Raw genomic sequence first — 14995 nt, forward strand, 5'->3', positions numbered from 1 at the left:
GGGATCTTAACATTATTGGAAATCAATGATTGAACCTAGAGACATAACATAGTCAATGCAATATCACCACATGAAGCGCTTCAAGAATTTTAGCGTGAGATCATAGCACTTACATGGTCAGCAAACCAAGTGTGGAAACTATTGTGATGGTCATGTTCTACATCACGTATCCTTTTGCGTTGACCCGCTGATAGAATATCATGATGTTGTCTACATGCACATGAGAGAGGGTTACTACTAGTTCAGAGAGTATGGAGAGTGTGGAACAAGTGGTGAGAAACTTACTGGACATATGGAGCAATGTGGGGGTAATTGACCAACACATATCTTTGAGCTTGGATCGATGACGTGTAGTCTAGTTCTTCAACACAAGGACCAAATAAAGGACGACCGACTATTCTCAAGTATGTTTGATGGTTTGTCGAGTCATTGGGGCCAATACAATCATTATGTCGTCCTGTTTGAGTGAATATGGTTGGACAACCATGCAAATATCTTGAGCAAAATGTAAGAGTATCACCCAAAACATATCCCTCTGCTATTGATCCCTCTGGGTGACTTAGCGTATGGATCATACTCTTTAGCTTGCCCAAAAACCTCTCAACAGCCCACATGCTTCGGTAATGCACCGGTCCAGCAATCCGTACTTCAGTTGCAAGATGAATGGTCAAGTGTTCCATGATGTCAAAAAAGGCAGGAGGAAATACTTTATCCAATTGACACATGATTTCAGGAATCTCATCCTCCAACTTTTGTATCTCACTCACATTGATAACCTTAGAGTATAATTGCTTGAAGTAGTTGCACAAACGCATCAATGGAATACAAACATCTTCAGGCAAAGTTCTCCTAATGGCTAAGGGCAACAGATCACGCATTATAATATGACGGTCATGGCTCTTTAGTCCATTTAATCTCTTTCTCACTATATCCAATTTGTTGTGCAAGTTGGATGCATAGCCCTCAGGAAACCTAGCATCCTTTAGAACCTGGCAAAACATCTTAGCACCGTGTGAATCCAAGTAGTATAATGCTGGAGGTAGGTATGGTTTACTCCCAGTTAAATCTGGATGTTGGTCTTGGCGTATATTCAATTGTTGTAGGTCAAGACGTGCATTTAGATTATCCTTTGATCTTTTGCTAACATTCAGAAGGGTATGGGCAATATTCTCAAACACATTCTTCTATATGTGCATAGGATCCAGATTATGACGCAATAGAAGTGTTTCCCAGTATGGCAGCTGAAAGAAGCAACTTCTCTTTCTGAATATTGAAGTGTCTTGCTGCACGCTTATATCATTCTCATCTACCTGATTACGGTGTCGCTTCCTGCTGCTCTTCTGCTGCAGTTTCCCATATGTAGTTTTCATGTCCTTTGTCAATATTGAAATAGCATGTGATGAAAGGGGAACGGGAGGCTCTTGATGTTCCTCAAAACCATCAAATGACTCAGCATCAAATCGAAACTCGTGATTAGGTTCCAAGAATCTGCGATGTCCCATATAGCATTTCCTATGTCCATTCTTTAACCAAAGAGAGCATGTCTCTGATAGACAATGGGAGCAAACTACTATATTTTCTCCAGACGAAGATCCACGCCCAGGCCAATCACTTATTGTCCATAGTAGTGCGGCACGTAAGAGAAACTTCTTAGATCGAGAGGCATCATAAGTCCAGACTCCATCATTCCAAAGCTCCAGAAGATCATCTATGGTCAGCTGCATGTAAACATCCATGTCTTTCCCTGGAGATTTTTTACCAGGAATGATGACAGAGAGGATAAAGTTTGATTGCTTCATACAAATCCATGGAGGAAGGTTGTAGGGGATCAAGACGATAGGCCATATGCTATATGAGAGATTCATATTTCCAAAAGGGTTGAAACCATCAGCTCCCAATCCAAATCTAACATTGCAAACTTCTGAACTGAAGTCTTTGTGAATAGCATCAAAGTGTTTCCATGCAGGTGAACCAGCTGGGTGTCGTATCAAACCGTCCTTTGTGCGGCCTTCGCTGTGCCACCTCATATCTGATGACGTCTTTGTAGAAGCGAACAACCTTTGGAGTCTCTTCTTTAGCGGGAAATGACGAACCACCTTTTGAGGCACCTTGTGGACACGCCTTCCATCAACTCCAGTATTTATGCTCTTCCATCTACTTGTGCCACACACTGGACATGATATGGCATCAGCATGTTCCTTCCTAAATAGAATGCAATCATTTTTTCATGCATCTATACTATCATATCCAATACCAATGGCTCTCACAAACTTTTTGGCCCCATGAAAATTTTTGGGCAACGCCTGACCTTCTGGAAGTGCCTCCTTAATTAGCATCAATACCTCATCAAAGCAGACATTGCTCATTCCCCTCATATTCTTGATATGAAGCAACCTCACCAAAAATTGCAGCTTTGAGAATCTTTTGCAACCCGGGTACAACTCTTGGCATCCATCATTAACTAATCTATAGTATGCCTCAGCATCATCGTCCAAATCATCTTCAGACTCTTGCTCCTCTCCTAAAGTACGAGTATCGTACATTCCAAATCCTTCTAGTAGCATCTCATCCATCTCATCACTATCAGCATATTCTTCAAACTGTGAACTAGGACCAGTAGTTGCTTCGGAGGGCCGCATACTTTCTCCATGGTGAATCCATGTGGTATATCTGGACATGAATCCATCGCAAATCAAATGATCATAGACTTCATTCTCACCTAACCAACGAGAGTTTACACATATCTTGCAAGGGCAGAGAATCCTACTATTTTTGCTGACTCACAAAAAGCAAAATTGTATGAAGTTGATAGTTCCTTCAGAATACTCAGCGGAAGACCTTGCTGCTCGCATCCAACTCTTATCCATTCTCAACTGAACAGACCCAAGTTCTACGACACGTTAAAGCAGAGACCACATAAAATTCTACAATAAATATTTGAATGCATCAAAGAGAAATTTCTAAAAGCAATATCAGTTTACTATTAGCGGAATCAAAGGGATGTTCAATATAGAAGACCTCACGTGTAGCAAGAAAACAGTGTAGCTGAAACCTGATGCAACAAGATTAGAAGTAACACAGTAGGGATGTTTTATATAGAAATGCCAAATGCACCTGCAGTTGGATTATCAGTCTATCTATATAGCTTACTCCTTGTGTGAAGTTTTCTAACATGAACAGAAGGCCACCATGCACACAAGGCAACAACAAACAAACTCCAATTTCAACAGGACAAGTTGCCACACTCCTAGTATAATTACAAGAAGAACATGACACACAGTACAAGTTAATCCTAGATGTCATCACATAATGATTCTTCATCGATAAGTCTAGCACCAACAAAAACTGGAAGAAAAATGAACTACAAAAATGAAGAGGCATTACCTCGAACACCTTGTGTGCAGTAGAGCGTCAGATCAGCAGCAACCTGGCATGGGCTTCTCTGGCGTGGGTTGGGGGTGGGGGGGTCACCGCTGATGAGTTCGTGGCCTGGACCACTTGATCTTCCTCCTCCTCTCCGAGCTTGGATCTCCCCTTCTTCTTCACCGTGCACTATGAATCCCACCCCGAGATTGGGGACGAGAGAGGGAAGGCACGGAGTGGGGATGGCGGTGCAGGTCGCGGTGGATGCAGAGGCTCCGGCGTGGAGCGCCGGTGGCGGAGCAGGCGCCAGCGGCAAAGACGACGAGGCGCCCACCGCGGAGAAGCTCTGTTTTTTGATTTTCAGGAACAAACACGACGACAAGGTGTTCCTCTGTTTTTTGTTTTTGGAGGACCTCTGTTATTTTTTACCTTGGAACGCAGCGGGGAGGGTTGTTTCACACCAAAACGCTGGCTACGCTCCGTGGCACTTTTGTATGTTGTGTCAAACTTGTCTCCGAAGGCTGCATGTCGGTAGCATGCATGCACCAGTTGTAGCAGATTACTTAGCTATGAAGGCAGTAGCAGTAAGTTGGCAAGATCATTTTGATTTTCTACTATTGTAGGTCAGCAGTGACGTAGAAGCTGTTGATGATGTAAGGGCTGAGCTCAAGCAGCTCATATGTCGGTTTGTAAGTGCTATATAAACAGCACCACCCCTCCCGTTGTAACTCACTCAAGTTAGCACCAAAGCAATCCAAGAGTAGTAGTACTACAACCAGCCTCACTACGTGAGCATCTCCACAACGAGTGTGTGCGTGCTTCACTTGTGTCCTGCTAGCTTCAGTTAGCTGCAGTATAGATCGTCTGTGCCTCTGATCCTCGGCAGTTCTGCCAGTAGATAGTTTGGGCCAACAATTGGTATCAGAGCCTTAGGTTATGCCGAAGCATATGACGAAGGAAGGCGTCGCTGGCGACGGCTCCAAGACCGCCGAGCATAGCTCGGCTGAGGACACCCGTGCGGCGGACGCGCTCGCGCTGCGAGGTAGGCCGGGAGGTGAGCTGGGTGCGCCACGCTCCGTGCGTGACGTGGGCATGTCCAGCACCTCCTTCCCTCTCCTCACGCGGACCAACTACCCCAGTTGGTCGGTCATGATGAAAGTCATCATGGAGGCGCGGCATATGTGGAAAGCTGTGGAAATCGGCGATGTCGAGTATGAGGAGGACCGGCTGGCGATGGAGGCGATCTTGCGCTCCGTCCTAGAGGAGATGGTGCTCACCCTTGGCGCCAAGGAGACGGCCAAGGAAGCATGGGACACCATCAAGACTCTGCGCATCGGCGTGGAGCGCGTACGGGAGTCGAAGGCCCAGACCTTGCGCCTCCAGTATGAGGAGATCCGGTTTAAGGCCGGTGAACAAGTCGACGACTTTGCCTTGCGGCTGCAAGGTCTCGTCAATGATCTCGCAACGCTCGGAGATCCCATCGACAACAAGATGGTGATTCTCAAGTTTCTCCGCGTCGTCCCCAGGCAGTACAAGCAACTGGCCTGGTCCATCGAGAGCTTGGTGGATCTCTCCACCATGACGATCGAGGAGCTGGTAGGGCGGCTGAAGGTCGTCGAGGAGCGCGTCGATGAAGCCGACAACCATGCTGGCGGTGAACTACTACTCACCAGGGAGCAGTGGGACGCGCAGCTTCAGCAGCGCGGCCGCGATGGCTCTTCCGGCAGTGGGGGAGGCGCCCCCACGGGAAGCAGAGGTCGTGGCAGAGGCGGAGGCCGCGCCCAGAGCGGCGGCGGCAACCGCGGTCGCAAGCCAAGCCAGGCAGGGCGAGGCGCTGGCAACGACGGCAAGTGCCGCTACTGCAACATGCCGGGTCACTGGATCCGGGATTGCCGCAGGAGGAAAGCCGACGAGGCAGCCGCGGCAACGACAAACCTCGTCCAAGCTGACGTGGACGGCGGGCCGGCAATGATGCTGGCAAGAGTCGAGCCCGTGCAGGAGAGCACAGCGTCTCTCGCGACCACGGCTCCGACAACCACCCATTCTGTGCAGGAGGCACGGAACCCGTCCATGGGAACCATCACTCCAGTGACAGGCCACACCTCGACAACGACGTTCTCGGGGCCTGTCGACTGGGAGGCGATGAAGGCTCGGGTGTGGGGGAGCCACACCCCAGCGACGCCGTCCCCGAACTCGGGACCCGACGAGGTCGCGTAAGTTGGCGCGGCAACGACGCATATGGCGGACCATGCTCCGACCATGATGCTGGCAACCATCGACTCCGTGCAGGAGCGCACGGAGACTCAGGTCAGCCACACCCCGACAACAAAGTGTTCGGGGTCCACCGTGTTGACGGGAGATGGCTCCCTGACAACGGCATGTGCGTGCGGCTACGTCTTCCTCAACGAGGAGAGAGCCATGACCACACCCACGCTTGCAGGCGGCAAGCAAAGTGAGGGTTGGTTCCTCGACACCGGCGTCACGAACCACATGACTGGTTCGGTCGACGCGTTCGCGGAGCTGGACCGCTCAATCACCGGGAAGGTGCGGTTCGCGGACGGATCCGTGGTGGAGATCCACGGGCGTGGAACCGTCGTCTTCGCCGACAAAGGGGGTGATCACAGGGCGTTCACGGACGTCTACTTCATCCCGGCGCTCAAGAGCAGTGTCGTGAGTGTTGGACAGCTCGACGAGGGCTGGTTCGACATCGGCATCCGGCGCGGTGTTCTCACCGTGCGCGACCAGCAGAAGAGGCTGCTCATCGAGGTAACCCGCTCGGCAAACCGCCTCTACAAGCTCTTCTTTCGACCCGTGCATCCTGTGTGCCTTGCCGTGGGCCATGTCTCCGACGCGTGGCGTTGGCATGCCCGGCTAGGACACCAGCACTTCGACGGGTTGCGGAAGATGGCGCGAGGAAACCTCGTTCATGGGCTACCTCACATCGAGCATGCCGATGAGTTGTGCGATGCGTGTCTTGCCGAGAAGCAGCGGCGCCTGCCCTTTCCAGAAAAGGCACGCTATCGGGCGCAGAAACCCCTGGAGCTGGTTCACGGGGACCTCTGCGGCCCAATCACCCCGGCAACACCAGGAGGGCGTCGCTACATCCTGCTGCTCGTCGACGACTATAGCAGGTTCATGTGGGTGCTGCTCCTCGCCTCCAAGGATGAGGCGGAGCAAGCCATGGTCAAGCAGCAAGCGGCGGCAGAGGTCGAGTGTGGCCAAAAGCTGCGCGTGCTGCGCACGGACCGTGGCGGCGAGTTCATGTCGGCCACGTTCTACAAGCACTGCGACGAGAAAGGGGTGCAACGTCACCTCACAGCCCCTTACTCGCCGCAGCAGAATGGCGTCGTCGAGCGGAGGAACCAGACGGTGCTCGGGATGGCACGCTGCATGCTCAAGGCAAAGCAGGTGCCGAGCACGTATTGGGGGGAGGCCATGCTCACGGCCATCTTCATCCTCAACCGCTCCTTCACAAGGAGTGTCGATGGAAAAACGCCTTACGAGGCGTGGTATGGGAGGAAACCCGATGTATGCTTCCTCCGCACCTTTGGCTGCGTCGGGCACGTCAAGATGACGCGCCCACAGCTGAAGAAGCTCGACGACAGGAGCACCCCAATGGTGTTCATGGGCTACGAGACGGGCTCTAAGGCGTACAAGATGTACGACCCCGTCTCAAAGCGTGTGCATGTCTTGCGCGATGTCATCTTCGACGAAGACGTGCGATGGACTTGGGAGGCGTCGGGGGAGGCCCCGGCAAGCAGCTCCTTCATCGTGGAGTACCCGATGTACTCTAGGACCCCGGGAAACAAGACCCCGGGAAGTTCCACCCCAGGAAGCCTGGGAAGTGTGGATCCGGGAACCGCAACCCCGAGAACACCGTCCCCGGACACCCCGACGTCAAGCAAGGTGGGTCCCGGGAGGTAGTTCGCAACCCCGCCAATGGCGAGGTCGGAGCTATTCGACGCCGACGACAGCGTTGACGCCCCCCACAGGTTTCGGCGCATGGGGGATCTCCTCGACGAGGTTGCGGCAATACCGCAACAACCCGAGGATGAGGATGCTGATGACGATGAGGTCTTGCATCTGATGGCCGGCGAGGAGCCGACCACGTTCGCGGAGGCCGAGCAAGAGGATTGCTGGCGCCACGCGATGCTAGACGAGCTGGCGTCGCTCAATGACAACGCCACTTGGACACTCACCACACTGCCTGCTGGGCACCGAGCCATCAGGCTCAAGTGGGTGTTCAAGGTGAAGAAGGACGAGCACGGCGCCATTGTCAAGCACAAGGCTCGCCTCGTTGCAAAGGGCTATGTGCAGCGTGAGGGAGTGGACTTCGAGGAAGTCTTCGCTCCGGTGGCAAGGCTGGAGTCTGTGCGGCTCATCCTTGTCGTGGCCGCTCACCGCGGGTGGGGGGTACACCACATGGACGTCAAGTCGGCGTTTCTCAATGGCGACCTTAATGAGGAGGTGTACGTCTCCCAACCACCCGGGTTCGTTGCCAAGGGCCACGAGCAGGGCGTGTATCGACTACACAAGGCCCTGTATGGTCTCCGGCAAGCCCCAAGGGTGTGGAACGCCAAGTTCGATGCAAGCCTCGCATCCCTTGGGTTCTCACGCAGCGCTTCTGAGCACGGTGTGTACTCGCGTGGCATCGCGAACACGCTGCTCATCGTCGGCATCTACGTCGACGACCTGGTCATCGCCGGGGCAGAGCCTAAAGAGGTTCAATGCTTCAAGGGAGAGATGCATCGTCTCTTCAGCATGAGCGACCTTGGGCTGCTCCGGTACTACCTCGGGCTTGAGGTGAACCAGGAGGGTGGTCGCATCACGATCACACAAACGGCCTACGCCACCAAGATGCTCGAGCGAGCAGGCATGAAGGACTGCCATGCCGTGCACGCTCCAATGCAGGCACGGCTGAAGCTCAGCAAGGAGAGCCCGGAGAAGGCGGTGGATGCTACACTCTACCGTAGCATCATCGGGAGCCTCAGGTACCTCGTGCACACCCGACCGGACATCACGTTCGTTGCCGGGTACCTGAGTAGGTTCATGGAAGCCCCGACAAGCGATCATCTCGCTGCCGTCAAGCACCTGCTCCGGTACATCGCGGGTACGCTCACTCATGGATGCGTGTATCGTCGTGGCGACGACGAGAGCTTGGTTGGGTACAGCGACTCCGACCATGCTGGTGACGTGGACTCCCGAAAGAGCACCTCGGGCATACTGTTCCTTCTCGGGAACAGTCCCGTCAACTGGCAATCGGTGAGGCAGAAGGTTGTCGCCGTATCTTCGTGCGAGGCGGAGTACATCGCGGCAGCTACAGCAGCCTGTCAAGGCATTTGGCTTGCTCGCCTTCTCGGCGAGATGCTAAATCAGGACACAACCCCTGCGCTCATCTTCGTCGACAACAAGTCGGCGATTTCCCTCTGCAAGAATCCAGTGCTTCACGACCGCAGCAAGCACATCGATCTCCGCTATCACTTTATACGTGACTGCGTCGAGAAGGGTACGGTGATCGTGGAGTTCATCCGGACTGGTGAGCAGAAGGCGGACATTCTGACGAAGGCACTTGGTCGCGTCCGGTTCCAGGAACTACGCGACAAGGTTGGGATCATGGGCACCAAGCTTCTTCGACAAGTTTGAGGGGGAGAATGTTGTGTCAAACTTGTCTCCGAAGGCTGCATGTCGGCAGCATGCATGCACCAGTAGTAGCAGATTACTTAGCTATGAAGGCAGTAGCAGTAAGTTGGCAAGATCATTTTGATTTTCTACTATTGTAGGTCAGCAGTGACGTAGAAGCTGTTGATGATGTAAGGGCTGAGCTCAAGCAGCTCATATGTCGGTTTGTAAGTGCTATATAAACAGCACCACCCCTCCCGTTGTAACTCACTCAAGTTAGCACCAAAGCAATCCAAGAGTAGTAGTACTACAACCAGCCTCACTACGTGAGCATCTCCACAACGAGTGTGTGCGTGCTTCACTTGTGTCCTGCTAGCTTCAGTTAGCTGCGGTATAGATCGTCTGTGTCTCTGATCCTCGGCAGTTCTGCCAGTAGATAGTTTGGGCCAACATTGTAGAACGCCTTGTTTTTCCCTGTTTAGAAGGCATTTTCTAAAACTGCCCTTGAAGGCTGCGAGCTTCGGAGGCACTTTTGAAAAGTGCCGTCAATACCATGATTTTGAGGCGTTTAGCAAAAACGCTGGCAAAAAAATGCCTCCTAATGACATACGTGTTGTAGTGGTGGTAGCTGGTAAGTACAGCATGGGGTTTCGGAGGTACCAATTCTGGAAACGCATAGGCAAACATTCACAGATAGACAATTTTTTTAGAATAGCAGTGTTGCTCTAGCCGGCTCCGTTACTAGAATGAAGCCAAAGCATATGCATCAGCTCAGAGACCAGTCCATGAAGTAAAACTAGCTACCAAAATGTAAATAAGTGGTGCCAGAGGCCTAATGCTACGATACCAGTTGGTGATTAATGCTGCAAAGCAACATGTCATCAGAGCTGGATGTGTTCATCCGGTGGCTTGGCGGGACAAGGTGGGGCATCATGAACTAGTCGGATACCGTCCAGGCGTTCCACACTTCCACTAACGACAGAGAACAGCATGTCCATGCAGAGCAAGCCAAATAGTACGTGGGGCAGTTAGCTTCGGAGGCGCCGAAGCTGCACCGGAGCACCAACTGCGTGACCAGGATGGCACACACGTCCATGTTGTAGCCTTGCAATCCCTGATGCCTCCTACTCCTAATCTTGCAACTTGTGCCTCCGCATTGTGTGAATATATTATCTCGGTACCAATGAAAATACATCAAGGTAAGCATCGTCTGTATACATCTCCCTTCACTCTTCCTACTCACAGGTGAGTTGCTTCTCTGATCCAGTGTTTAAGGAGTTTAGCTATGGCTTCCACTGACCACAATTGCTAGGACTATGGGACAAAGTAGCCGAAATCACTTTCTAGTGGTCGACCGACCTTACTACTACCTAGTAGTAGTATCTTGAGATATTGCAGATATATATATAGGTCCATGCCATGGCTATTATTAAATGAAGGACATGGTTGGTCAGAGGATTCCAATTCTCCTTAAATCAAGAACTTTTACATGCTTGCAGCACCTTATGAGTGTGACCGGAAAAATGTAGAAACTAAAAACCATAAGGTCACCCAAATGGCCAAAGGACTCAGAAAGTAACCATTTGCAACAAAACCCCATTGTTAAGATCAAACACATGGATACTAGAACATACCCTCAGCTTCGGGGGTGAACAACTCACACATCACCATGAGAACAGAGGAAAAGTCGATAGTGATGGTGATGGAGGAGATGACCCCCACGGCGTTCAGTCGCCACCGGAGGAGACGGGCAGGGGGTCCTCCTTCTTCTTCTTCCTTGGACCTCAGGGGGAGATGGAGCTCTCCCCTAGATTGGATCTCTCTGTTGTCTTCTGTTTCTACAACCCTGTCTCTGGCAGAAAACCATTTCTTATATTCCCGGAGATCCCTAACTCTTATTGGGATAAAATTTTGAGGGGATTTTTATCTGGAAATTATCTTTCTTACGGCGAAATAAGGGCATCAACCGACCTATGAGGTGCCCACAAGCCACCTGGGCGCGCCTAGGGGGGTGGGCCCACCCTGGTGCCTCATGGGGCGCTTGAGAACCGTCTTGCATTGATTCTTCCTCCAAAAAATCACATAATTCCAAATAAATCTCAGCAAATTTTTATCGCATTTGGACTTCATTTGGTAGGGTATTTCTGCAAAACAAAAAACATGCAAAAACAGAAACTAACACTGGGCACTAGATCAATAAGTTAGTCCATAAAAATAATACAAGACTACACGAAAAACATATAAAACTCATGTAAATATAGCATGAATACTTCAAATTATAGCTACGTTGGAGACATATCAACCCGTAGAGTTGCACACTCTCATTGACATAGTCACACACGCACAACCACAGAGATGCATGCTCTCGTCGACATAGTCGCACGCGCATGACCGAAGAGTTGCACACTCTCGTCTGCGTAGTAGCTCATGCATGGCCATAGAGTTATGCCGACGGCATAGTCGCACACGCACGACCAAGGATTTGCACACTCTTGTCGGCATAGTAGCTCACGCACAGCCACAGAGCTGCACACTTTTGTCGGCATAGTCGCACACGTGTGGCGGCGGAGTTGCACACTCTCGTCCACATAGTCGCGCACGCACGGACGTGGAATTGCATACTATCGGTCGCATAGGTGTCCACTCTCATTGGCTACAGGAGTTGCACAAGCGCGATGGAGTAGTTGCTTACAAGCAATTGCAGAGAACACCCCTGGTCGACATAGTTGCTCATGCACGGATTGCATAGTTGCACACTCTTCTCCAATAGGTTATCACGGATGGTTGTAGAGTTGCACACTCTCGTTAGCATAGTATATCACATGACTGTGGGAGTTGCACACGCGTGATGGCATAGTTGACCCAAGAACGGACATGGAGTTGCATGCTTTTGTCGGCATAGTTTCTCACGCACGACTATGGTAGCTGCACACACACGGGAGGGGGGAGTAGTTGCTCACGCACGACTGCGTAGTTGTACTCCCTGGTCTACATAGTTGCTCACGCACGGACCGCAGAGTTACACACTCTCGTCAGATAGTTTCTGACGAACGGTTGTAGAGTTGTACATGCACGGCGACTACCAGGCAGTTGGTCCGGGCAGCAAACGAAGTTGTACATCTCACTGGTATGCGATAGTTTGGAGTGGAGGCGTCATCAACGATTACCACATGTACATGGGTTGGGGGAAATTTGCACATCGACTGCCAGGTAGGTGTACGTCAACGGCTAGACAGTTGCACCAAACGGTGACTAAATTGCATACAAAAAGGTCATCGAAAATAACTACACGGGATCTAGTTTCAAAGAGCACGTCGCGAGGATTCCTATAGTGAAATCAGATCTTAATTCCTATGTTCGAGCCAAAAGTAATGATTTTTTAGAAAGTTGGAAACCCGAATAAATGTCTTAACACATGTTTGTATGACTATAAACAGCAAGTCCACGAATAGAGAGAAAGTTGCACAATAACTATCAGCCAGTTGCACATCGACTTCTAGAGAATTGCACCGAACGGGCACTAAATTGCACACAAAACAAGTTCGTCGGAACATACCAATGCGGGATCTAGTTTTCAAAAGCACGTCCCATGCATTCTAATGGTGAAACGGATCTTAATTTTGACGCACGGTTTAAAAGTTATGCCTTTCTATAAAAAAAGAAAATATATAGAAAATGCACTCACATCTATTCACATGAGAGCTTTTGTAATTATTTCTCCTTTTTTCTGTTTACATGATACTTTCCTAGTATGGATTGGAATTTTCCTTGTATAAATATAAGAGGAGACAAATTATTTCCTTTTATATATTAGGAGACCAAATATTTTCTTTTTTGGCAGGCCACTCCGGAGCGCTAGGGAGCAGTCGGCCACTCCCTAGACGCGTCCAAAAAATTATTACCACCTCGGATAGTAGAAGAAAAATAAGATATGAGTGAACGGATAAGAAAAATCAAAGAAACACACCTTACTTTATTAGTAGGTCATCCCTCCATTTCTTTATGTAAGGTGTATTATTTCTAGCACGGTGACCAAGGCATGTAACTATAGATAATTTAGGACCAGATTACCCCTATCTAATTCGTTTATTAGAGGCAAGTAAAACATTTAGGCAAGGGAAGAAAGAGATACATGCAATCAGGGGAGATATAATTTCCTTTTTCTAGAGGGTCAGAAAAGGAATTACGGGGAATTAGAAGAAATGCACCTTACATTGTGGAATTTTATAAAAAAAACAAAAACACCTTATATAGAGGAACGGAAGGTATATGTATAACCCGCTCTCGATAAATATAGACTAGTTATAATTAAATAAAACGACATTGTACACCCACGCCATGAGTAGTACTCTACTGGCTGATAAGTACAGCATGGGGTTTCGTAGGTGCCTGTTTTGGAAAATGCGTTGGCAAACATTCATACATTGATTTTTTTTTTTTGAATAACAACGCTGCTCTCCCGGGTTCCATTACTATAATAAAGCCAGAGTATACGCATCAGCTGAGAGATCAGTCCAGGAAGTAAAACTAGCTATCAAAATGTAAATAAGTGGTGCCCAGAGGCCTAATGTGAAGATGCCGATTGGTGATTAATGCTGCAAAGCAACATGTCATCAGAGCTGGATATGTCAATTCGGTGGCTTGACGAGACAAGGTGGGGCCTCATGAACTCGTCGGATACCATCCGGATGTTGCACACTTCCACTAACAGCAGAGAGCAGCGTGCCCCTGTGGATCCAGACGAAGCCAACTGGTATATGGGGCAGTTAGCTTGGCACGTGCTGAAGGTGCACCGGAGCACCAACTGCGTGACCAGGATGCCACACGCATCCCTGCCGTAGCCTTGCAATCCCTGATTCCTCCTACTCCTAATCTTGCAATTTGTACCTCCACATTGTGTGAATATATTAGCTCGGCACCCAATGGAAACACATCAAGATAAGCATCTTAGCTCGGCACCCAATGGAGACACATCAAGCATCGTCCATCTACATCTACCTTCACTCTTCGTACTCACAAGGGAGTTGCTTCTCTGATCCAGCGTTTAAGGAGGTTAGCTATGCCTTGCACTGACCACAAGTGCTAGGACTGTGGGACAAACTAGCCGAAATCACTGTCTAGTGGTTGACCGACCTTACTACTCCCTACATTCCACAATGTAGTGCTTCCTCTATCCACGTGCTTCAACTTTGACCGTAAATTTAACTATCAAGACCGATTGCGGCAGGGGAAAAAATTATATCAGTGAACTCGTATTCAAAAGAAGTTTTTAATTATATAATTTTTTTCTCCCGCCGCAGTTGGTCTCGTTGGTTAAATTTATGATCAAAGTTGGACCTCGGGAAGCGCGGGCGCTCCATATTTTGGAATGGAGGGAGTACTAGCTAGTAGTAGTATCTTGAGATATTGCAGATATATAGGTCCATGTCATGGCTATTATTAAATGAAGGACATGGTTGGTCAGAGGATTCGATTCTCTTGAAATCAAGAACTTTTGCATGATTGCATCAGCTTATGAGTGTGACCGGAAAAATGTAGAAACTGGAAACGTGAGATCACACAAATAGCGAAAGGACTAACAAAGTAACCATTTACAACATAAATCCATTATTTAGATGGATCCTCCAAAAAAAAGTCCAATCTAATTTATCTATGGTTATACAAGGTAGAATTCCTTATTTACCTATAATATGCCCAACTTTACAAGGATATAATTTATCGTCACTCTTTTGGAAAAATCAGGGCCGGTAAATATCCAAACGTGTGTGCATTCCTCCCTGAAATTCTGGGAAAGACAAGACATACTGGTCAGAAACTGATTTCAATGGTTGGATTCAGTATATGTACAGTTATATTAGCTAGATTTAAATCACTCAGAGCACGTGATTGGTCGCACCGGTTTAGAGCCCACAAAACAGAACACTCAATTTAATGCAGGAGGATAGATAATACATGTGCCGGTAAAATGTCCGAAATCCCTACAGCCTCTTCTCCATGAAGTGATGTTTTCTAG

General features: G+C 49.3%; 1 pseudogene across 1 annotated transcript; it reads right to left on the reverse strand.

Annotated features, from left to right (window-relative positions):
* Nucleotides 1-111: 111 nt before the first annotated feature.
* LOC147958520 (uncharacterized) lies at nucleotides 112-2917 on the reverse strand (annotated as a pseudogene). Its single transcript, XR_015612049.1, has 2 exons — nucleotides 286-2917; nucleotides 112-210 (listed from the first exon to the last, which is right to left on the reverse strand). The product of XR_015612049.1 is annotated as an uncharacterized LOC147958520 (transcript).
* Between the last annotated feature and the right edge of the window lie 12078 nt (nucleotides 2918-14995).

The sequence above is a fragment of the Triticum urartu genome, chromosome 7A (assembly GCF_056163025.1).
Source record: "Triticum urartu cultivar PI428250 chromosome 7A, HENAU_Tu73, whole genome shotgun sequence".
NCBI classification, from domain to species: domain Eukaryota; kingdom Viridiplantae; phylum Streptophyta; class Magnoliopsida; order Poales; family Poaceae; genus Triticum; species Triticum urartu.